At 37.9% G+C, this 24,956-nt stretch overlaps 2 pseudogenes; one reads left to right on the forward strand and one right to left on the reverse strand.

The window, feature by feature from the left end:
• Positions 1-464: 464 nt before the first annotated feature.
• LOC143641075 (constitutive coactivator of PPAR-gamma-like protein 1 pseudogene) lies at positions 465-12,806 on the reverse strand (annotated as a pseudogene).
• Positions 12,807-12,848: 42 nt separating this feature from the next.
• LOC143641076 (T-box transcription factor TBX3 pseudogene) overlaps positions 12,849-24,956 on the forward strand; it is a 74,320-nt pseudogene continuing 62,212 nt past the window's right edge.

Genomic DNA, 24,956 nt, shown 5'->3' on the forward strand with positions numbered 1-24,956 from the left:
GGTTGTGTCTTATTTCTTTCATAATCATAAAAATCAAAGCCTTAAACAAAGCTTCATTGTGAAACAGTAATGCAAAATCAAATATGATGGCATACATATGGTGCCAAATGCCAAAAATTATATTTTAAGCTATATATAAAGACTGCCAAAATTTGTTTTCTTTATAGTTCAAGAAATATAACTATAAGCTTTGTCATAACCAGTTTAAACTTTGTGTATACTTTATTTTAAATGTAGGAGTCAAATGCTCTTCATTTTCATTCTCTTTTTTGTTTTATTGTAGCATTTTGATTACAACTGGTTAAGACTCAAAATGCGTTGTTTAAATCTCTGAAATCAAAGAGGGATCTGAATTTTCAAAGTCCTAATTTTTCTTTTACAGAAAGGACAAAATGTACATAACTGCAGGCTCTCTTTCTCTCCAGATATTCCTAAGTCTTTACCCTTCCAGCATCTTTCACCCTCTATATAAAATAAGTTTGCTCTTCTTTATTTAAGATATCTGCCTCCAGAGCAGCCTCGCTGCAGCAGGTGCTATCTGTATTTAGTGCATTTCAATGAGGATTTGTAGTGCACATTTTTGTCATTGTTTAAGGCACTTTTGAGTGGCTGGGGGTCCTGGTGTCCCCTGCACTTTCATTCATCTGGGGCACTGGCTTGTCCTCGGCCATGACTGCATTTTCAGCCAGGTACCCGTGTGAAGACACGGCAAAGGACTTTGATTCCCCAGATTTTGACTTCAACTCTTTGACCACTTCTTCCGCTGAAGCAGCATAAGGAGGTCTGCCCTGAATTGCTCCCTGGCTTTTATAACCTCAGCCATAGTGCCTTCCAACTCTACCAAACTTCTGTATCCCTAGGGTGGAAATAACTCCTATTGGGTGCCCTCTTGCTGTTTCTCTGACAGAGACCACTTGCAATGGGAAGGGCCCTCAGACTCCACAGCCCTGCTTGCTTCCTGCCCAGTGGCCAACCACAGTGCCAGCGATTTCTAGTTTCCCTCCCTGAGAAGGTATAGTTTGGACTCCACCCTGGGACTTGCTAGTTTCACTGCTGTCACTGCCTGAGAAGGCTCCACAGTGTTCTGATGCTGCCTCCACCCAGAAGGCATGGTAAGGGCCAGTTGCTATGTTTTTTCCATAAGGGTGCCTAAACCAAAGACTCCTGCAAAGCCTCTGCCCCTGCCCTGAGACTTGGTTGGAGGAGATTGCCCCTTGTAAGCTGCCCATTCCTTCATGATCACTAGTGAGAATTCTGGTGGAAGTCTGTTCTTTCTTAAAGCAAGTCTCTCAGTTTTCTTTCTGCTTTCTGCCAAACTAAACAGGACTCTGTAAACATACTGATGAACTGGCCTATTGAAAAGGGCAGCCAGAAGCAGATCTTTGTTGGCTTCATCTTCAATAAAAACAGCAATTTTGATTTCACACTTCATCAGGATTTGGAAGATGTAAGGGTACATCAGCCCCTTCTTGGGCCTGTGCTTGGCCACTTTTAGCAACTCATGTGTGATGGGGGCAGGGGAGGTGTGGTGATGTTCATGTGGTTCCTGGTGCACATCAACAGGAGGCAGGGGGTTGGTTGGACTGTGCCCATGTGGCTCCCTTTGCTTTCCACTAGCTGGCTTCCTGAAGAGGCAGTGTAGGAACCTTCTACTTTTGCACTACCCTCATTGTCATTATCTAATGATGATGATGTAGAAGAGCCAGGGAAGTAGGCAGAATCCACGTTTTGGGGGCTGCCACTCTGGGCTGGATTGATGTGCGAGGACCGCTCATAGAGCCGTGTGTGCTTCCCCTCATGAGAAATCTTGCTGTAGTTGTTCTGCTCTGTAAGGTTCTTCCCACTGGTATCCAAAGTGAGGGCCAGCTAAGTGAGGATGTATGGGTATACACACTGGCCCAGAGCCCCCCAGGGCTGGGCTATTTCTTTATTTTTATGTGGTATCGATGATATAACCCAGAACCTCGCATGTAATAGGCAAGCATTTTCCCACTAAGCCACAAACCCAGCCCACATTTAATCTTATTTTAATAAAAGTTTTTTCTTTCTTTCTACCCACCCCCCCCTTTTTTATTCACCCTCCAATCTATGTGACTAGAAAGGCCTAGAAAATAATAAAGTCTAATGTTAATTCTGATGTTTGGGGCACTGGGTTTTGACAAGATTCCCACCCCTTGCTCAGGTTTGCAGGATTCTTCTGTATACTTTAAATTCTTTATAAGTGCCTGTAGCATTTTTATTAGAAAATGCAACCAATTTCTCAACATACAGCACTATTTTTGAAAGATTTAGGGAATGACAGGATGAGAAAAGCATCTGGCATAGTGTGGTTATGTGATTCTGAGAGGACGCAAAAACTTTATGAGGTCACAAATGGTTTTCTTACCTAAAATGTGCTTTTCTTTGCTTTTTAGCAAATTTCTACTCATCCTTCAATAACTAGTTGAATGTGAAGAATTCATATTCCCAGCCAGTACCTATATCCAGCCAACTGGACCTCTTCTTTGAAGACTTAGAATCTGAGCAGCAACAAAGTGACAGCAGAAAGACTTACAGTGTGCTCATATAGCAGCAGGCTCCAGGGATGACTATAAAGGGGTTTTGGGCACTGAGATCACCTGGCAAAACCCAGCTCTAGTTTTATTGAACTTTGCTATCAGGTTCCCTTGACCTCCCCAGTGTTATCTAGTGCATTTTTTAAAGCACCCAGATCAGTTTCTGCAGCTTAAAACCCAAGCCTCCAACTGTGCCCTGTCCTTACAGCATTCAGTCAGGCTATCAGAATAAACCATAGTTATACAGAAGTCATTATAAGGAGGCTATTTCTTTTGAGACTGAATCTTGAGAAAGATAGCCATGATCAGACACCTATGGTCCCTCATTCTGAGATGCCCAGGCTGGCTGGAGAAGAGATCACAGATGACTCTTGTTTGCCAAGTACCTGTGCCCATCCTGTGCTGAAAGGGTAAGAAAAGGTGCTGAAGGCCACAGAGCTAAAAAAAATCTGAAGGTCATGTCCTTTGCAAACATCCTTTTTAATTCTGGCTGGGCTGTTTCACATATAGGCCAGGGACCTTGCTAATTGCTGGCCAATATCTCTTCTGCATCCATAATACACAGACAGTGCTGAAAACATGCTCACATTTATGCAAATAAAGTATTATCATCAGCTAAATTTTGTAAATGGAGATAGTCTGACTCAGGTTAGCAAAGTGGTTCAAGGTCATCCACGTTTGGGGTCCAATCGTGACCAGAGCCCAAATGTAATTGCCCCTTAGACTCAGTGGTGTCACAATCACGGGAATCTCTGCAAGATTCCTTTCATTCATTTCAGATGAAGTTTTGGAAGAGCAATGGAAAGACCAGGTGACACAGAGTGGCTGGTGTATGAGTGATCTTGATGGAAAAGCATAGCTAACAAAGAAAATCTGAATTATTTGGTATGCTAGTGGATGTTGGTGGAATTGAGCCAAGCCAGACAGCAAAGCTTCCACAGCTAGAGGAAAAAAACCTGCAATCCCAGAGAGTTAAATAGGTCATCGGAGGATGAGTCACGTGGACAGAATGCAGAGGATCAAATGGGTGGAGTGGGCATGGCTCTGCAGAACAGTGCAGGTAAGAGGCCAGATGCTGTGTGGAGCCTATGAAAAAAAGTGGAGAGGACTTAGTGGGGCTTAATTGTTTGGCAGAGCTGGTGATGAAGTCAGGCTGAGTGAGTGGAGCCCATCCCATAATAACAGTGGGCGGGGAGAAGACAGAGGAAGCACGTGGGTAGCAGCATCCCATTCAGGACCCCTTATCTGAGCATAGCCTAGGAATAAGGTGGCACAGTGGTGCGGGAGCAGAAGGCATGGTGGGTGCGTCCACAGGAGGCAAAGGGAGTCAGGAGAGGCATCCAGGAATTCTGTTAGGAGTCACTGTTGACCCAGTGAGGAAGAAGGGTCTTTGTGCTCTGAGATAGAAATGTGACCTCAGGGTCTGCTACACAGCTGGCCTGTTTTCCCACTTACAACTGAGACAATGGAGGGAGGCTGAAGATGGCACAGCACAGCCTTTCTTGGTTCCTCCCTCTCATGGGATGATGTGCACTTTTCATATTTTCAGGCTGGTTGGGTTCCATGGGGTTTTTGGGAGGGATCCTGGGGATATTACCTGAGACACTTTGTTTTGGGACAACAACAATTTTTCCAGAATGTTCACAGAGACTTCTCTTGGTACCTGCTCTGTACATACTGAGACCTGGAGGTACCAAGAGGGTAAGCCTGTGATGCAGCAATCACTTGCTGGAGCCTGGTCTGGATTGCACATTCCACTGCACTGGCTCACAGGCAGGGGTTTCCTAGCACCTGGGCAATGAAAAAAGCATTGATGGGGGAGGAGGCCTTGACCCTTTCCAGAAGTGACTTTTGGAAACTCCCTACATCTGTAAAGTAGGACACAAATTGACACCAGCTTCTCAGGCTGGAGTAAGGCCAAGCCTCAGCTTCATGATTCTCTAAAAGGCAGTTTGCATGGATGCGTAAGGGATCTATTTTTGACAGTGTTATCATTTAGGTTTTTTTCTTTTAAATATTTATGTTTTAGTTGTAGATGAACACAATGCATTTATTTTATTTTTATGTGGTGGTGAGGCTTGAACCCAGTGCCTCATGCATAATAGGCAAACACTCAACCTCTAGGCATAACCACAACCCTCATTTTTTTTTTCAGAGAGAGAGAGAGAGAGAGAGAGAGAGAGAGAGAGAGAGAGATTTTTTTTAATAATTATTTTTTAGTTTTTCAGAGGAAACAACATCTTTGTTTGTATGTGGTGCTGAGGATTGAACCCGGGCCGCATGCATGCCAGGTGAGCGTGCTACCACTTGAGCCACATCCCAGCCCTCATTTGGTTTTATACATAGAAACATGACCCCTTGCTTTTTAAAATAAAACTATTAACACCAGGCTTTGTTCTAGGCAAAGAGGACATGGGCATCAACAAAACAGCAAGGAACCTCTACTCCCATTCTTCTGGGGACTACCATTCCCCTGGTCTGACCCAAGAACTCAAGAAATAAAGAAACACGGAGTACTGACCTCTTTTAGGCATCCGATCTAAGGTTATCATCCATAAAAGTTTTACCTTCTGAATTATTCTAAGACACCCCTCGCCATGTCATTTACCTGCCCCAATCCTTTTCTACTTGTGAGATAAAGGCCTCCATAGGATATCTTCCATTTCTTCCTTCTCCAGTTGAATTTCCTCACCCTTTATTGAGGTTTCAAGAATTCCTGTTTCATCTCTACTTGTACTTAGGGCTGTGCTTAACGTGCGTGGATACTTTCATTGTTAGAAGTGCTAGCTCCTTATTAGACACTAGATGGCGCGAGAATTATACTTTTGATTTTTTTTTCTAGCATCCACCAGAGTATCTGCCTACTCATTGGCTGACTTGGTTACTAATTTTAGAAAGCCCTTCAGTACTTGTTTTACAAGCAGATTTTTAATTTTTTTAAAACAAATCTTCATTAGTTGTATGTACGAAATTAATCATTCACCTATGAAAGGGAGGATCACACTCACCATCCAGTGTGTGTATGTGTGTGTGTGTGTGTATGTGTGTGTGTGTGTGTGTGTGTGTGAATATATATGTTTATATACATATTTTGTTTTCAAAATTTTATTCATAAGTGGGGTAAGAGATGCAATTCAGTCATGGCCTCTTCCTACTTCTGTTGTGCCTAGGATGTTTCAGGAGTCCTTACTAATATTGCAAATATTTTTTTCTCTTTTCTATGCAGTGATTATTGTAAGCCAATAAATAAAATAAACATATTTCAGTGATGCCAATGGTTATCTCACTTGTGGTTATCCATTGGGCATCTGTAGGCCTAAGTGAACAATCAGTGCTTTTTGGCAAAAGCAGCTTATAAATCTCTTGATATGAAGAGGATTTGTGGCCATTTAGCAGAACTTGTCTGCATGGATATGATTTCCAATAGAATAACAGGAATAAAAGTGGTTTAATCTGATTTATTTATTTATCATTATATATTTTATAGATATTTAATATATATAAATTGTATACTTATATGTTTATAATTTTGAATATATGCATCTCTCTCTCTCTCTCTCTCTCTCTCTCTCTCTCTCTCACACACACACACACACACACACACACACACACAAATATTTATAATATTGTCTTTAGAATATGCAGGGTTGGGGGATGAATTGGGGTGAGTGTAATGGTTAAAAGACCAAGGACAATTGCTGAACTTTAGCACTCTAGGGTAGTTGCTGATACCCAAACCTGTATGGGGCAGAAAGACCACATGAGGCTAGTCTTGAGAAAGGCTTTTGCATTGATGTTTGTGATTTCTCTAAGATATCTACATGAACATGTCTGAAGGTAAGAGAAGAGGACTGGGAAGAAAATGGGTATTTGGGAGGCAGGGGAATGTGGGAAATACTGCCATGAGACTTATCAAAATCCTGGGTGTGGGTAAAGATATAGAAGTACAGGGATCATTTCTCTGAGGTGGGGACACACCTATATTTAGCAATGAAGAAGAAAAGTCTATAAAAGAGATGGAGAGTGAGGGCATCCAGTTAAGGAGATAGAAAACCAGGGAAATGTAATGACGTGGATTTCTGGAAGAGATGATTCTAAAAAGTAAGTTTTTGTTCTAAAAAACTACTAAAAAGTGAACTACAGGGTGACAAATGAGGGACCTTTAGATTCGGTGCCATTGTGGTTTCTGATGATCTAAGTGGAGCCCCCGTCCTCATGTGGTGAGAACTGAAACCAAATGGGTGAGGAAAAATTAAGTTCAGCATAGTGAAAGCAATAGCTGGAGATTGTTTTTTGAGTTGTGTACAATGAGACAAAGGGAGACTCAGCCAGGTGTTAACATTTATGGTCTCTGGGATGTGGGGACAGTTCATTTCTGCAAATGCTTGTTTGTGGCTGCAAAAATAATTTTTCTATTACCGTTTTTGCCACCTACATCCTAGAATTGATTTTTAAAAAAGTAATATGAAAGCCCAATAGTAATTTCTTGAGAGTAGGAAGAGTGCTGGGGCAGGACAAGGGATAAAAGTAGATGATAGATAATTAGATATGATCACTTTGTGTCATGCATTTGAAAATATTACGCTTGAATCCATTAACATGTGCAATATATATATATATTTGTTAATTAAAAACAAATTAAAAGTAATTATTCTATTTGATTACTGAAAGATAGGCACTCAACATTGAGGGATAGAGTATCCTTATGGTTTGTTCCCTGCTTGTGAAAATGGTCATTGTCAGTTACCTGTAAAAAGAACTGATTAAATAATTTTTGAAGAAATAGTATGGATTTGAAATGCCTTGTTGCCACAGCATAATGAGGTTACCTGATGGTCACTGAAATATTTGAAGTGCCACACTCCATTCATTGTCAAGGTAGTTTGTGTCAGGTTCATCCTTTGGGAATGTAATAATTTTCCTTATTCCTTCACCGTTTTTTGCATTCAAGTCACTGAGTCTGCCCACTCCTAAAAAGGCAAGAATACTAAGCTCCACATGAAGGAGGGGATGCTATTTTCCTGCATTGTTTTGAACTCTTCTATATGAAAGATTTCTCTGTTCCTGTCACTTTTTATCAATGAAGCCAATTATTTTTATCACTAAATACATATTTATTTGTTGCTTTCACTCATATTTTACTATTAAAGTTGTTTATTTTATTGCTCATATTTTTCCAGCTTTCACTATTTCAGGATTTTTTACTTTAGTTTTTATTTCATTTGTCAGGCATCCACATGTGGAACACCTTGGGAGACTCTCCTCCTACTCTTTCTTCTGTTCCTCCTTCTATGTTCATGTTTATTTTAAAATTTATCTTACCAGATCCTCAAATCAGCACTTTCTCCAGTGAAATTTGGACCTTTTTACTGATATTGTTAGGGCAACTTGTGTAATTTGTCAGGCCCAATGCAAAATGAAAACTTAGAGTGCCTTTCCAAAAGCAGGTGACCTGTGCTATTGACGTCATGCCACAGAAATCGATTTCTTTCTTCTGTGATCTCTTCACATGTCATGCTACATCTTGTCTGTCTTTTAATTGTCCTTCTTATTACAACATTTTAAACATTTATCTTTAAGTATGCCATAAGAATTCTAGATGCAAACTTACAAGCAAGTCATACTCTAGAGCTTGCACATCCATGTTGTGTTCATTAATGCCAAAGCAGTGAATATGTTACACAGAATCAGTGCAATTGTTTTTACTATACTTTGATAACTGTGGACAGTTTCTCCAACTGGTTTGTTAATGAGTTTGAAAGAACCTGTAGAAATGTGACTGTAGATCACCCTGGTTTCCCTTTCCCTTCACATCCTCAGCTGGAGAGGTGGTCTAACAAAGAGTACCTTGAGTGATAAGGCTATCTTCTTTATGTATTTGAATCTAATTCTGGTGGACATTACTGTGTGGCCTCCCTGGGTTTCATCACCCTCCCTTTTTTTACGTACTTGTGGATAGGACATGGTCACATTGTACCCAACTTTCTCTTAGCTCCCATATTTTCTTGGCCCACTGGAATTCTGTGATTATGGGAATGAAAACTCAGTGTGCATGAGGTGGCGAAATGCAGTATACCTGCAGGTTACATTTATGTGCTGTGTTCATATCTGTGGCCGATTGCCTTCTTGGAATTTACTTTTGAAAAATAAGTAGTAAAAATTATGATCGAAGTAGCAGAATATTCAATCAAGGACAGGTCCACTTTGAGAAGGAATCCTGACTGTGTAGGAAGAGCATCATGGGGTTAGTCCCTGGTTCCCTGCCTTCTACCTCCTCCTCTCTCTCTCCATCATTCTTCTCTCCCTCCCTCCCTTGCTTCTTTCATTCCTCCCTTGCACAATAGTAAGAACACTAAGTAGGATATATGTACTCTGAAAACATACTATTATAAAGTGTAAGTATAGAATTATTCTGCAAATATTTAGAAGTTGTTTATCTTATGAAATTGAAATTTTATATCCATTGAAGATCAGCACCCCATTTTACCCTAACCACGTTTTTTTTTGAAAACAACATGCTACTCTCTGTTTACATTTTTTTTGCCACTAGGGATTGAATCTAGAGCACTTAACCACTAAGACACATCCCCAGAGTTTAATTGATTTATTTATTTTAAATTTAGAGACAGGGTTTTATTCAGTTTCTTTTGGCCTGGCTAATTTGATAAGGCTAGTTTTTAACTTGTGATTCTCCTACCTCAGCTTCTGAAACCACTGGTATTAAAGTATGTCCCACTGTGCCTAGCTTGCTTACTGATTTTTCCTCAAGTTTTTAATTTTATTTTAATAGAGTCATAGGGATTTTCTTGTGTGTTTTAGACTTTACACTTTTTCTTGTGTGTTTCTTGTGTGTTTTAGACTTTACACATTTTCCAGGTGATGTGTAGATAATTTCTCTCATTCCAACAGTTGAGTCTTTTTTCGGTTCATGCTTTATTGTGCTGTGCAGAAGCTTTTGGCTTAATGAAATTATACTTGTCTGTTTATGGTTCTGTCCCCTGTCCTTTTACTGTCATAGCCAAAGTACTGTTTTCTAAAGCAATGATGTAAAGTGTTTCTTCTGTGTTTTGTTGTTATTACTCACAAACTTATGCTCTTTTCCTTTTTTTATTTTAGATTGAAAAAAGCAACTTCATCTGCTTGTGTGGTATACCATGATATTTTAATACATGTAACACTCTGTAGTGATCAAATCAGAGAAAGATCATATCTGTCACCTTAGTAGGATGGGAAGAGATTGGTAAATGGGACCACAGTATTTTCTTTCTTCCCCATGTAAATATTGAGTGTCCTCAGCACCATCTGTTAAAGAGACTATCCTTTATCCATTCTGTATTATTGGCCCCCTTCTCAAACATGAGTGTGAAGTGAGTGTCCGGGTTCATCCTTGTTCTTTTTTTCCGTGCATTGGTTTGTATGTTGCCTTCTATTTCAGTACAACAGTTTTTTAGTTCTTATATTGTGTAATTTGTTTTATTCTGTCTTTTTTGCATTTGTTACAATTAGCTATATATAACAGTATAATGCATTGACACAGTATATATAAATTAATTATACCTTCACATTTTTCTTGTTGTAGAATTTTCTTGATGTAGAATTTCATCAGTCATGTAATTGTATAAGTGTACAAGGTAATAATATCTGATCCATTTATAATCCTTCAAAATCTCATACCTCTTTTCATCACTTCACTTCCCTCTCTCTAATACAAAGTGCATTTTTTCCCTAGTGCCCTCCATTATTAATTAGCATCTGCACACCAGATAAAATATTCAGCCTTTGGAAGTTTGCTATTGGTTTATTTAGCTTAGCATGGTATTCTCAAGTTGCATCCATTTGCCAGCAAGTGGCATAATTTTATTCTTTTTAGGGTTGAGTAATATTCCATACACACACACACATACAATATATATCACATTTTACTTATCCATTCATCTGTTGAAGGGTACCTAGGTTGTTTCCATAGTTTAGCTATTGTGAATTGACATACTCTACATTGATGTGGCCACTAGCAATATATGAGTGTAACTTTTCTCCCCCATTCTCATGAAAAAAAATATTGCTTTTATTCTTGATAATGGTCACTATGACTGCAGTGAAATGAAATATTGAAATAGCTTTGTTTTCATTTCTATAATTGCTAAAGATGATGGTCTGTTGAATGTGTTTGTTGATCAATTATATTTCTTCTTCTGTGAAGTGTCTGTTCTGTTTCTTAGTCCATTTATTGATGGGTTATGTCCTTTTTTGGGATTGTTTGTTGAGTTCTTTATATATCTTGGAGATTACTGCTGTATTTGATGTGTGGTGGTAAAGATTTATTTTCCCATTCTGTAGGCTCTCTCTTCATGTTATAGATTTTTTCATTTGTGAAGAATAAGCTTCTTTCTTTGAATCCACCCCATTTATTAATTCCTATTTTTACTTTTTGTATTTTAGGAATCTTGTTCAAGAAGTCAAGTCCTAAGCTAACATGATGAGGATGTGGACCTTCTTTTTTTCTCTTAGTCACAGGGTTTCCATTCTCATGTCTTACTCTTTGATCTACTTTGAGTTGATTATTGAGCACAGTGAGAGATAAAGTTTTAATTTCATCTTTCTACATATGGATTTCCAGTTTTCCCAGCACCAAATTGATGAGGCTATCTTTTCTCCAATTTATGTTTTTGGCATCTTTTTCTAGTATGATATTGATCTACATGTCCCTTGGTACCTTGTTTAAATTTTTTTAACTATTTCTCTGTAGTATAGTTCAAGGTCTAGTATTGTGATGCCTACTGATTCACTCATTTTGTTGGGAAATGCTTTGGCTATCGTGGCTCTCCTATTTTTTTCAAATTAAGTTAATGCTTGCTTTTTCTAGTTTTATGAAGAATGTCATTGGAAGTTTAATAGGAATTCCACTGAATCTGTATAACTACTTTTTTAGTATGGCTGTTTTGATTATGATCATTCTGCCTATCCAAGCGCCTGGAACATCTTTACATCTTCTAAGATCTTCAATTTGTATCTTTAGTGTTCTGTAGTTTTCATTGTAGAGGTATTTAAACTCTTTTTCAGATTGATTCCCAAGTATTTTGTTTTATTCTCTTTTTTTGAGGACATTATTAATGGGGTGATTTTCCTAATTTTATTTTTACAGTGGATTCATTGTTAAAGTATAGAAGTGCACTTGGTTTATGGGTGTTTATTTTGCTGAATCTATTTATTAGTAACGAAATTTTTCAGGTTAATTTTTTTTTTTTTTTGGTTTTCTAAATATAGAAGCATGTCATTAGCAAATGGTGATAGTTTGAGTTCCTCTTTTCCTACTCATTTATCTTTAATTCTTTCTTCTAATTATTTTGGATAGAGTTTCAAGAATGTTGTAGAATAGAAGTGGCAAAAAAAGGCATCTTTTTTTTTTTAATTTTAGAGGGAATGTTTAAATTTTTCTCCCTTAAGAACAATGTTTCTGAGGAGCCACTGTGGGAGGGCCAGGCACAGCGGCCCAGCCACTCCTGCCTCCTGTAGGTGCTTTAAGGTGGCGGGGTGTGGGTGGGGGGGTGGGGGGGGAGGCAGCCAGAGCATGGAAACACCCCTCTAAGTCAATGAGGCACTGAGCCTGGGCGGTAGCACCAGTGGCAATGGCAGCAACTTAGCGTCCCAAGGCTGCTTGTTCCCTGGGGCGCCCCAGAAGGACACGCTGACACTGAGCCTGAGCAAGCAGGTGTTGCTGCTCCAGATAGCAGCTGCGCCACCTCAGCCTCTCTGGGCTGGATGGGCACCCCCAGGGCAGTGGCCCCCGGCCTCTGCCCTCCTCTCCAGACCTGGAGCTACTCAAGCTCACCTCTCCTGAGCTCGAGCACCCCATAATCCAATCCAAAGGGCTGGTCACAACCACAGGACAAGCACGCAGTTCCTCTACCCCAAGGTGGCAGCCAGGGAGGAGTAGGAGTTCACCCATATCTTTGTTAAGGCCCTGGAAGATTTGCACAAGCAGAATCAGCTTGGCGCCGGTAGGGCAGCCTCTGCTGGGGCACTGAAGGAAGACCCTCTGGCACGGCATCCAGCGTGGAGCCCCCTATTTACCCCACCTCGGTAAGCTGCCCACAAGGAGGCACCGCTCTAAGCTAACCTGAGCAGCTAGCAGGTGGCTCACAGGGGTGCTGGATGCTGCCACTGTGGCCTTCACCGCCTATCCCATTCCCTTCACACTGCAGCTGCGTCCTGCTGCGCCTGTTTCCGTGAGAGCCCGCTGCTGTGGCCCATCGAGGTGGACATGCAAGAGCCAGATCGCAAGCAGCTGGCCAAATGCATGGCAGCTTCCAAGTGACACAAGCGCAAGCTGGAGCGCATCTCACACTTGGAGGAAAAAGTGAAGACGCTCAAGAGCCAGATCAGGAGCTGGAGTCCACCGCGAGCCTGCTGAGCCAGCAAGTGGTGCAGCTCAAGCAGAAAGTTGTCAGCCACGTCAACAGTGTCTGTCAGCTGCTGCCCCAGCACCAGGTGCCAACATACTGAGCCTGAGCAGGGGAGCAGCCCCCCTGCTTGAGGAGTGGGCTCACTAGGGGCGAGGCATGGGTGCCCCAGGCTTGGAGAGCATGCGGCCCTGGTGACCCCCTCCCCCTAGAGTGCCCAGGACTTGGAGAGGGCGCGGCCCCAGGTATATCCCAGGGGGTACCCAGATGTCATAGAGGGCGCCCTGGACTTTAATAAGCTGGACCCCCAGCTCCTTGGGGGCATGACACAACCCCCCTTAATCGAGCTGCCTCTGTCTGTGGCCCTGTGTTGCAGAAACCTGAGAGCCCCAAGAGCTGTCCCTTTATACACACCTTTGTGGAAGCGGCTCTGTTGGGCACAGCCAGCAGCCTGCCTTTTCTTTTACTTTTTTTTTTTCTTTTTGCCTTTGGAAGAAAGAAGAACAAAGTGTTTGGTTCTGCCGTATTTATATTTTTACTCGGGAACAAATGGTTGTGTCTACGTGTGTGTTTCCTTGTGTTTTTTTTCAAGAAAGGGGAAGAAGAAGAAAAAAATTACTATGCCTTTTCCTAGCTCTGGCTACCTTCTTCTATCCTTCCGACCACCACTCCCTTTTTGTTCTTTTGTTTTTGTCTTTCTTTTTGTTTTCCTAGGAGTCCGAATTCCTATTTGTAATTCTTTGTTCTCCCTGTTTTCTGTTTTCACAGTCTCCTTATGCCAAAAAATATAATAAATAAATAAATAATACAAAGAAAAGAAAAAAAAATAATGTTTCCCTTGTGTTTACCATTGACAGCTTTTATAGTGTTAAGATATATGTCTACTATACATAGTTTTCTAGTGTTTTGATCATGTATGTAGTCAAATGCTTTTCCTGCATTTTTTAAAGATAATTTTCTGATTCTTGACTTTACATCTATTTACTTAAAAAATGTTTATTGATTTTTATGTGTTGAACCAACCCTGCATCCCTGGGACAAACCCCACTGATCATATTACATTATCTTTTTAATATGATTTTTAATGCTGCTTGTCATAATTTTATTGAGAATTATTACATCTCTGTTCATCAGTAATACTGGCCTGAAATGTTTTTTCCTCAATGTTTCTGTCTCGTTTGATATTATTTGATATTAGTTTCATTGAATGAGGTTAGAAAGTTTTGCTATTTTCTATTTTATTAAATAATTTTAGAAGAATTGGTGTTCATTCTTTTTTCAACTTCTTGTAGAACTGGGTGGAGAATTCCTCTGATACTGAGTTTTTCTTAGTTGGTAGGCTTGTGATAAATCCTGGCTTGGAAGAATTAATGTAGTACATTCAAGACTTCATACTTTAGAGGAGAAATGACTACCCTAACATTAGCCTGCTTTGACAAATGTTAGTCCTCAAATAACAATATTTTTTAAACTTTATTTTTTCCCCCAGGAGAGGAGTGACACCTTGAAGACTCCTTTTTTTAAAACATGTGTGTGTGTGTGTATCCAGAGTTTTGTGGTCACTTGGTAAAATTGCATTAAATAACACAGCCGTGACTCCATTTTGGGTATGTTATTCAAGCTTTTTAGCTCACATATTAAATTTTTGATCCATAAAACAAAGTAGCTATAATTTCTCTCAGAGTCTCTATATGGAAATATGCAAAGATGGGATAAAATATTTTAACACTCTAACTCTCCAATGTTATCAAATTTATTTCTAATGGAATTTAATGTTATTCATACTCTTTACATAATGCTCCTTAAATAAATGTAAAAACCATTGAAATAAATAAAACACAAGAGGATCAGTCAAAGAAACTGAAAGACCCCATGAGAGCAGGATGAAGCTTATGAAATACTTCTGAATTAAACGCTAAGTTCCATGAAAAGTGGAATCAACATTTTTCATGTGTGTGTATTAGGATAATTACTACATTAAGATATCTAGGTGTTTGTAATGCAGGAAAATATAAGATATTATTACAGTGTTAAGAAATAGGGAAATAAGAGAAGCACTAACATAAACATCATGCTGAATATAGCTGGACACCCAAATGTGAAGCCTAGAGATGTTTTGTAGAAATCAACAAAGTTAAGCAAATATCATCAGTTCTCTTTCTGCTGAGGACAGAGTAGAAGGCAATAGTTTACACACATATTTTTAATAAATTAAATATAATGTTTCATTTCAAGTGAAAGGAATAAATGAGTCTGGGTAGAAGAAACTGTCAAGTTCAACTTGTTAAACTGTCTTTGACACATCTATGACCAAGAAGGAAAAATGACTATTTCCCATGAATAAATTCAGTAATAACAGAAAGTCTTCTCAAGCTACACTTTGAATAATGCTGCAATGTTCATTAACTCTGGTGCCTCTCACAGAATAGTTGTTACTGCTGTTTACCTGGAGTCTTTAATTTCCCAATGCTGATGTATAACACCAAAGAAGCAGGCCCAGGCAAGTGTAGAATGGAAAGTGGAAGCTTTATTAAGGACAGTAGAAAAGACTTCTCCCCAGAGGAAGAAGGGGACCCAAAAGGTGGAATCCATAGAAGAGCGAGGTCTTCCCTTTTTTATTGTTAAAGTCTTTCTTCAGTTTTCCCACACTCCTGTGTTTTTTTCCAAGGTGGAAAGGCCAAAAAGGTGGGAGATAGCCAGGCAGGAGGAGTAATCTGGTTAGGAAGGCCCTGGAGCAGCTTCAGGATTAGCAACTCCCTGTTTGCTTGGAGCTTTTTCATTAACATTTCCTTAGGATGGGCTCCATGTCTAGGGGACATTAACATTTCAATTTCCCCAAGGCTGCTCTGGTTTCCTGGACTCCATTCTCTATAATGGCCTCCATTGAATCTATCTTACTGGATATGAGACTGGATTTACCTAACTACACTAAGGACATATCTTTAAATCTGGCTTCATAGTCACTCAGTGCCTGAAAGACTCATGGGTAAAATGAAGTAGGTGCCCAGGGCTTTGAGTCTTCTTCAAAAAAATTTTCCTTTACTTCCAAGTTTGACCATTCTGACATCAATATGTGGATTCAGATATTTGGGGCAAAGATGTACTCTGATGATCCAATTACCTTTCTCCTTTAAAATTACAAAAATTTCTATAAAAAATGCTAACTTTACCTGAACACCCAAAGTCCATTGTCATTCATTGAGTAAATTAAAATTGCCTTTGAAAAACAATTTTTCTTTAAAGTTTTCAGTGAATAAAATTATTCTTTGATATTTGGGTGAAAAATCAGTGAAAATGCCTTTGAAAGTTTAAATATTTTTCAGGAAGAGATAAAGTAACTTTCTCTAAATTATTATAAACTTCTTTTATTATAGAAAAGTCAGTAATGTCATAAAAATAATTTAGTTTTTATTGCTGTTGTCTTTTTTTTTCTGGTTCTCTTCCTAGCAAAGCAATGGAGGGCCTCTCATTAGACCCCAGATATGTATAGCTTGTAGTATAAGAAAATAAATAAACAAATAAATAATCCAAACTAATGTTTCATGTGAGTGTTTATACTCTTAAAATATATTTTTCAGGTTTTTCAATTGAAACCAATTCAGAGTAATGACACCCAACATAAATGGATATGCCTTCCATAGAGCTTTATTTTCCAAATGACTAGTTTCTGACAAGTAAATATGGAGAGTGAACTGCGACATCTTCTCTTAGAAAGAAATCAAGGAAGGAATTTAGAGTGAGAGTAAAGAAGGAAATAACCAATGAAATGAGGAAAGATGAAAGTAGTGAAGAGAGAAAGGAAGGAAGGAATTTTACTAATGATTTTTCTCATTTGGGAATGAAGACAGGTTAAAGCACCTTCTTCCTCAGGGAGCCAGTTTTTCTTCCAATTACCCCTTCCCATTGTAGTCCATCTTCTCATTCTTTCACCCTCATCATATTGAATATTTAGCAGATATACATTGTCATTATGAATCAATTTGTGCTTGAAGATAATTTCTTTATCTACTGTAAAGTCCAACTTAGTCATGGCAGGTAGTTTAAGATCTGTGAAAAAAAAAAAGAGCTGTGGATGCCAATCAAGCAGAATTTTCTCTTTCCCATTCTAGGAACCAAAATAAGAACCTCTTTCCTGTTAACCTTAGCTTAGAATGTAAGGGAAGTTCCTGACTGGCCCTGGTCATGTCCATCTCTACTAAATATTGTGAGCATAATGGAACTTGATCTGGACAGAAATGGCTCACAGACCCTGTTATCTGTTTCTGGTAGGTTAGTGTTAGTAACTACCATTACTCAGAAATTCAAGATCTATATGGGAAGGGTTAAGTTATTAAAAAATTAGAATATAGAGCTCTAAGTATCACCAAATGCCTACTATTTATCTGAACAATAAGACTGTGGCCCTCAGTAATATCACAATTTATCTGTCCCTTAATATCTATTAGCATACATCTTTACTTGAACTATCTTCATTTATTTCAACCAGAGATTTGTTAAGTAAAAGAAAGTACTCTCATTTTATAGGTAGCAAATTAGAAGTAAGATTGACTTAAAAAGACTCAGAAAATTTTCTCATGAATATAAGTGTAGTAAAATAAGTTTAGAACATCTTTTCCTTAGTATTCAAAGAATTACTAACTATGGTGCCAAGTGATAAAAAAATCATTTTTTATTGATGTATAAGCATCTTTTGAATGTAAGGTACTAGTTTATTCACAAAGGCCTTATGTTCACTGTTCTCTAAAAAGATAATGAAAATTGAAAAATAGAAAAGAAAGAAAGAAGAAAAACAGGTTTTTGAAGATTAATCTCAGTACAAATTTTATTGTTTAGGGCCTGTCCTAGGGCAGCCCATGTTTGAGGCTAGAAAGATTACCAAGGCTTCTGTGATTGTTTTAATGAACAGACTTTATTTTAAAGAGAGTTGTTGATTTACAAGAAAATGAAGCACATAGTACCATGTTCCCATATGCCTTCCCTTATTCAGAGTTTTCACTATTTTTTGCTTTGTATATTACTGAAAAATATTTGATATAAGCACAAAATCAAAATATTTTGTCAATAGTGATGGTATTAAATGATTATTAATGGTAATACATAGTTTAATTATTTATTAAAACATTAATTTTACAGTTTTTTAAGCATTGGCAAAGAATAATGTCAATTTTCACCATGATAGTGTCTTATAGAGTAAATTCACTATGCCAGAAATCCCTGTTCTTCCCCTCTTTAGCATCTTCTACTGCACCTGATTTCTTGGCAATGTTAAACATTTTTAATTTTTTGACTTTTACAGAATGTCACAAATTTGGAATCACAAAAAATGTGTGTTTCAGACAATATATTTTTTCTAACAATATTTATGTATGATGCCTCCATGTGTTTCCATGTTTATTAGTAAATTTCATTTTAAAAAATTTTTTGAATGACCCTCCAGTATATGGATGTATCATAATATTTACATTAATAACAGGTAAATAGCTACTGAAGTCTCTCTTAGCTGCTTCCTGCTCTTAGCAATCATGAATGAAGAATCTGTGTGCATTTGTATGTAGGTTTTGTGTGGACATAGCTTTCAATTTCATTGAATTAACCTGAGAAATACAATTAGTGGGCCATAGTAAGTGTAAATTTAATTTTTAAGAAACTATCAAGCTGTCTTTCAGAGTGGCTGTTCAATTTTGTTATCCCTACAGCAATTTATGAGAGTTCTTCTTGTTCCCCATCTTGGCCAGCTCTTGATATTGTCAGGTTTAAAGTTTTGTAAATTTTTATAGGTGTGTTTAATTTGTAATTTCTTGATAACATATAATGTTTAGCATCTTTTCCTATGCTTTCCAAATATATACATTTTTTTCTAAGGAATATATGAATTTCTTTCAAATTTAAAACAATTTTATTAGGGTAATACTGAAATACAATATATATATATATATATATATATATATATATATATATATATATATATATATATCATTCATACTTTTTCATGTTTGGGTATATATATTTGCTAGTGTAAAAATGATTACAATCAAGTTTTTAACATTAATAGTTTATGCAGATGGCTTTGTTGCCCTTTCGTAATTTCTACCTCTTGCTTCCTCCTCCTATGGGAGTGAGGTGGGGTTGGGGGAACAAGACTGACTTTTAATTGTTATACATGATTCATTAAATTGGAAATCACAAAAATTAATTGTCAGAGACTTAGTCTGCAGTGATGGTGACCTCAAACTTAGTGTACTCATCTGTAAGATCAGAAGTCTTCCAATCAGGACTCAAGATACAGGAAAGATATGGACAAAGTAAATAATGAATTAAGAGCACTGCCTGACTCAGAAAAGGCTCTTGAATTCTGGTATCCTGTGTTACCATCCATGCTTTAGCTTTGGGATGCATAGTACATGTGAGAGACTATAACTCCATAGTTTTTTTAAATTTAATTTATTTGTTCTTTTTAGAATATATTTTGGCATGTTTTACATACATGGAGTATAACTCATTGTGTTTAGAATTCTATTTTTGTGACTCTACATAATGCAGTTACTCTTGTCATTTGTTCAATACAAGGATTAGAAAGTTATGTTCAATTCCATAGTTCATTTCTGTCATCTCTAGTTATAATTCTATAGACTTCAGTGTTTTAAAGACTTTTTCCTTATTGGTGTTATTGAGTTAAATTCTCATAAAAGTGCCCATCAAACATAAGTTATGTAGTGAAATTTACAATGTTGTGGTATAATTGCAAGAATTATCTTGTTTAAAAAATTTTAATTGCTAAAAATAAGCCATGTAATCTGTTAAGCAACCACTCACTTAAATGGCTTCCAAGCCCCTGGCAACTAACTCTTTTTTTTCTAACTCTATGATTTCCAATTTTTGGATGTTTGATATAAATGTAGTTATAACCCAGGTTAAATTTCATCTCTGATTTTGCTTACTTTTCATAATGTTTTTGATATTTGTCTACATGGTGGTCTGTATCAGTACTTCATTTTTACTGCAGAGTAATATTCAAACATATATATGAATGCTATATATAGATATATATTTGTTTGTATGAATATATCTATTTGTACATGTGCTTCCTCAGTATGTATGTATATATATCATTTATATGTATACATATAAATACATAGATACATTTGTTTATCATTCCTGATGAAAATTTGGATTTCCATATATCTCCTAGTATAAATGGTGATGCCATTGATATTCATGTTCAAGGATTTCAATATCTGTTTTAAGTTCATTTGGAAATTTAGCTAAGAATAAAATTGGTAGGTTATGTGGTAATTCTATGTTTAAAATTTTAGCATTCATCAAATCCATTTCTATACCTACTCTATCATTTTATATTCTTAACAGAAGTGTGTGTGGCTTCCAATTGTTTTATATGGTGCCCAACACTTCTATTTTTTTAAAAAATGCAGGCATTCTCTTGTTCATGAAGTACTCTTTCATGGTATTTGTTGGATTTCTGTTGTTCATGTTGTTCTTTTACTAGTTTTGGTAAAGGGAAGTGAACACTAAGGTAGTCCTAGAATGAGATACATCTCCTATTTCTTTTGTTCCCAGGATCTACCTAAGTAACCCAAGGTTTCCACAAACATGCAATACTACAGGAGACTCCTGAATAGTTTTGATATGAGCATGTATATATTAATAGACAAAAAAGAAAAAAATAAAAGCATCAATATTTCTCTAATAGAATTTCACTGAAAGACATATCAGGAACTGTAATGCAAGAAGACAAAAAATAGACTAAATATAAATGTCTAAGATATAAAGTGAATAAAAATTATAAAAATTTATGATATGCAAATGGTGTCAGATATAGTGAAAATTAAAGCAAATGTTGAAAAACTGTTCCAGATACAGAAAAAAAATCCAGAAGCTATTTGCTAGCTATTTAGACAACTTTGTTCTAGTAGAAAATTTAATCCTATTTTATTGATTTTTATCAGAGGTAAATATTCTGAAATAGAACATATTATTTTAATAGTAGTGACAAATTTGCTTTTGATCACTTTTGTCAGAAGCTGAGCTTTTTTCTCCACTTAATTTGCATAGTTTTATTATTTAAGTGTCAGCATTGATCAACACCAAAGGACTGAGCATGCCATCACTATTGATCAAAAGCCTTTTGAAGACATGTCAGGATGAGATAACCTGTCCACACTATGCCTATTAATAGTGAAATAATAAAGTCCAAACCATACTGGATATCAAAGCAGATGATGAGCAGCAGAATGGTGTGAGTAACTCTTTTTTTCTGGGAAACTTTATGGAGAAAATCTGGAGCTTAGAAGAAACATGATTGTTGTTTTAGTCTATGAAAGAAAATTATTATTTACCTGCTTGAAAGAACCATATGGTCTCAAAATTAGAGATCACTGCATACCATTGTTAGACCAGGATGCAAGAAAAGACTACTGACTCCAATTAAAATAGAATAAAGCAAGCTTATCTCTTTGACCGGCCTGGCTGCCTCTCCCACCCAAAACCACAGGAAACAAGACAACAGCAGCAGCTTTCCTGCAGCCCAGCTTTATAGCCCCAAAAAATTACCAAAAAAGGGGGGTTACAGATAACAGAACTTTGACAAGAATCACACTAATGGAAGTTTACATTTTTGCTGGCCCCAACATCAGAATTTATGAAGATCATTAGAAAGGGTCGTTATCTGGACAGGGAAGGCCAATATTTCTGAGGTGTCACTGAAGTTTCAGAGAGGACTTCTATCTCGTCAGAAAACCAGGCATGGGTGAGTTTAAGGCACGAGCAGGCATTCCAAGCAGGTTCAGAATTTGCAGTAAATTATACTAAAGCCAAAATTATTTTCTCAATGATTTCTGGCAAGATACTCACAATTTTCAGAGAAAATCAGATTTGGTCTATCAAAGAACACTATTCAAACAAAAACAGTCCCACATGGCCCTCTTCTTCTTCCATGTAGACACTCATGATAACATTCTGGCTGGGGTTTCCATAGGGGAAGCAGTCTGAAATGGTGTCCAAAGTAAGCTCTCATCCCCATCATTTGCCAAAAGTCATGGTGGCCTGGACACCCTTCCTGAGAAACAGGAGAGATCAAATGGGCCTGTAGTTAATACTGCACTGCATCTCAAATTAGAGACCTCCTGCCTGCCAGGGGTACATTCTTTATGTGTACTGGAGTCAAACACCTGTGTGCTACTTACTATAGGGATTGTAACAACTCATTTGACCCAGAGAATCCCTGTTCTTACTTCGTAGGAATCTTCTTTTTCATCCTTTTGGTTTTGGATGGATATATGGGATCTTCATTTAGTTTCCTGGGGTGCTGAGAATCTAATCCACAGCCTCACACAGGGCCAAGAGTCTGATTCAGACACATCTTTTACCTTAAAGGCACAGATTAGGCCTCTTCATTTCCATTTGAAACTGTTTTCATGAGGATTCACAAAGGGGTGGCCTAAGGCAAAGACAAAACAATAGGTAAGAAAAAAGCCTGGAAAAAGACTTTTCCTCAAGAAGAGCACTGTGGTACTGACAGCTCCTAATCATGCTATTTGGGTTGCTATCTATCCAAGCAGGGATTCTCCAGAGAGATCCTTTCAGTCATGCTAATTGTTCACTTTGCTGAGATGCTTGGCATTCCCTTCAGCAATCCAGTCCATGGACATGTCACAGAGCTTGAATGTGGTACACATCTTGGACACAAAACCACGAACTCCTTCAGAGAGTGGCCAAAATTCAGGAAAAATACAGGAACTTAGGATCATAGTAGGTGTTGCCCATGTGAAATTGAAGCAGCAGTCCATTGATAAATTGGGCATGAGGAGTGCTAGAAAGTTTTCCACTAGACAGGACACATCCATGGATGCATTCTTCTCTCTACTCTCTTTAACCACAAACCCAGTGGGATCCACTGACATAGAAAGACTCACTAGTTAACAGTCCATTTCAAACCAACAACAACTACAAAGAAAAACGTTTTTCCTTCATGTTCTCAGAACATGAGACAAAATGACAAATTCAAACACAAACCCACTAAGACACACAAACCACCCCTGTATTTGGTCTGCATCTATTCACTCTGTCCTCTGACTGGTGGGTGAAAATATGTTCCCCAGCAGTGGCCTATCCTGTCTCAGCCTGGTCTCCTTGGCCATCTCTGTGGAGTTGTCAGGAGCCAGCAATGAGCCAACACTTCTTTCTCAGGAAGGGCCCCTGTTCAGACCATTGAAGGCATTTTGCTATCCACACATAACAAGGTGCCAAGAAAGAATGACTCTGGCCTTGATACAGACAAACAAGTGAGCCCACTGAGACTGGAACTGCCTCTGGGTGCCTCGCCTCCTGGACCCCAAGTTCAGAGAGTTCCATCACCAAGGAAGTGAGGTGAGGTCACTTCCTTCAGGGAAGTGAATGAGGTCACTGCCTTGGCAACCACTTTGTCCTAACAGTTGTTTCCAAGGGTCCCATGAGATGGAGGCTGCCCCACCTTCCTGTGACATTTTCAGAAGACAGAAATGTCTACATACCCTAGGAGCCCGGGATCAGCAATTCACACAGGCCTGATTATGTCCATCTTCCCTGCATTGAGAAGAGAGAGGCTGATTCAGCCATATACCTTCATCCTGACTGGGTTGCTGGTCATGGAAGATGACTTTAGACCTCACAGGTCCTACTTAGCTGCCTACATTTGCTCCCGGGATCATTTCTGCATCTACCTTTGAGCTTCTCAGCAGCTGTAGGATTCCCTACATACCTGTATGGCAAGATCAACTCAGGACCTGCTGTTATATGAAAATAGATGGAGGGAACAGAGTATGGTTAAGGGTCATATCATGTTCGATTTGGATTAGACTCATTCTGCTGGATGAATACAGATATTGGGAAACTAGGAGACTTATAAAAATGTAAGATGAAATGTAAGTATGAAAATAGAAAACTAGGTAAGATCTGAAGCACACAAGAGTGTTGGGCCCTTGATTTGAATACAAAGTTTTGAATTATGTTCTGCAGAGATGAATCCTCTAAATCAATATACAATGGCATAAGATCTTGTACCTGGGACTACTGAATGTAAAAGAGAACTTCCAGTGAAATAGAGACAGTAGGCAGAATTCCTGTGTAGGGTAAGGAAGAAGAGTGAGTTTAGGATTTGGACAAAAGGCCCTTTTTGCAATCGAATTTCTATTAGAGTGTAAATGGGAATATCAGCACACATGAAGAGTCAATCACAACAAGGCATTTGGAAATATAGATATCAATACGGATGTTAGGAATTTTGGCAAAGTACAAAATGAGTAATAAGATCAGGGATATTTTCAAAAGGGGGGTGGGTGAATATCATAGGAGGAAACAAGTGTATACTCAACATAAGATTGAAATTTAAAAACAATACACAACACAGACTTAGATGATTTAAGTATTCCATGCTCTCATTAAAATTAGGCATTGGTAGAATCATAAGACAAGCGTGAGTTTTGCAATTTGTGTCCAGAAGATTATGTGATGGAAGGAATACATGGAGTAGATGACACTGGTATTTCTTCTACCATTTCTTGTTGCATGTTTTGAAACCCTATCATTTAGTGTTTGGAAATACAAAAAGGTGTACCCTGTGTCTTCATATATAGAGATAATGCATGAATAGAACATACAGTGAATAAAAAATATAACAGGTTACTATTTTAAATAATGGATTGACTTGATATTTTAAAAAATACATGAAATCTGGTATTCCCATACAAACATGAAATCCAAGTAGTTATACATCTAGTGGTAATATTAGGGTTACTAATTATAACAAACTGTGTTTGAGTTTTGCTTCGAAAATGATAATGGAAATCAAAAGTAATGTGTTATAAAAGAAATCTCATGTAAAAGCAAGTAAAGCAACATGGAGAAATACATAAGTTCTGATACAGGGAGTGAATGAAAGTGAATCATATGCACTTCAATTTGTGAATGGATGAAATGATACATCCTGTGATGTATATATACTGAAAAA

The sequence above is a fragment of the Callospermophilus lateralis genome, unplaced genomic scaffold, assembly GCF_048772815.1.
Source record: "Callospermophilus lateralis isolate mCalLat2 unplaced genomic scaffold, mCalLat2.hap1 Scaffold_84, whole genome shotgun sequence".
Classification (NCBI taxonomy): domain Eukaryota; kingdom Metazoa; phylum Chordata; class Mammalia; order Rodentia; family Sciuridae; genus Callospermophilus; species Callospermophilus lateralis.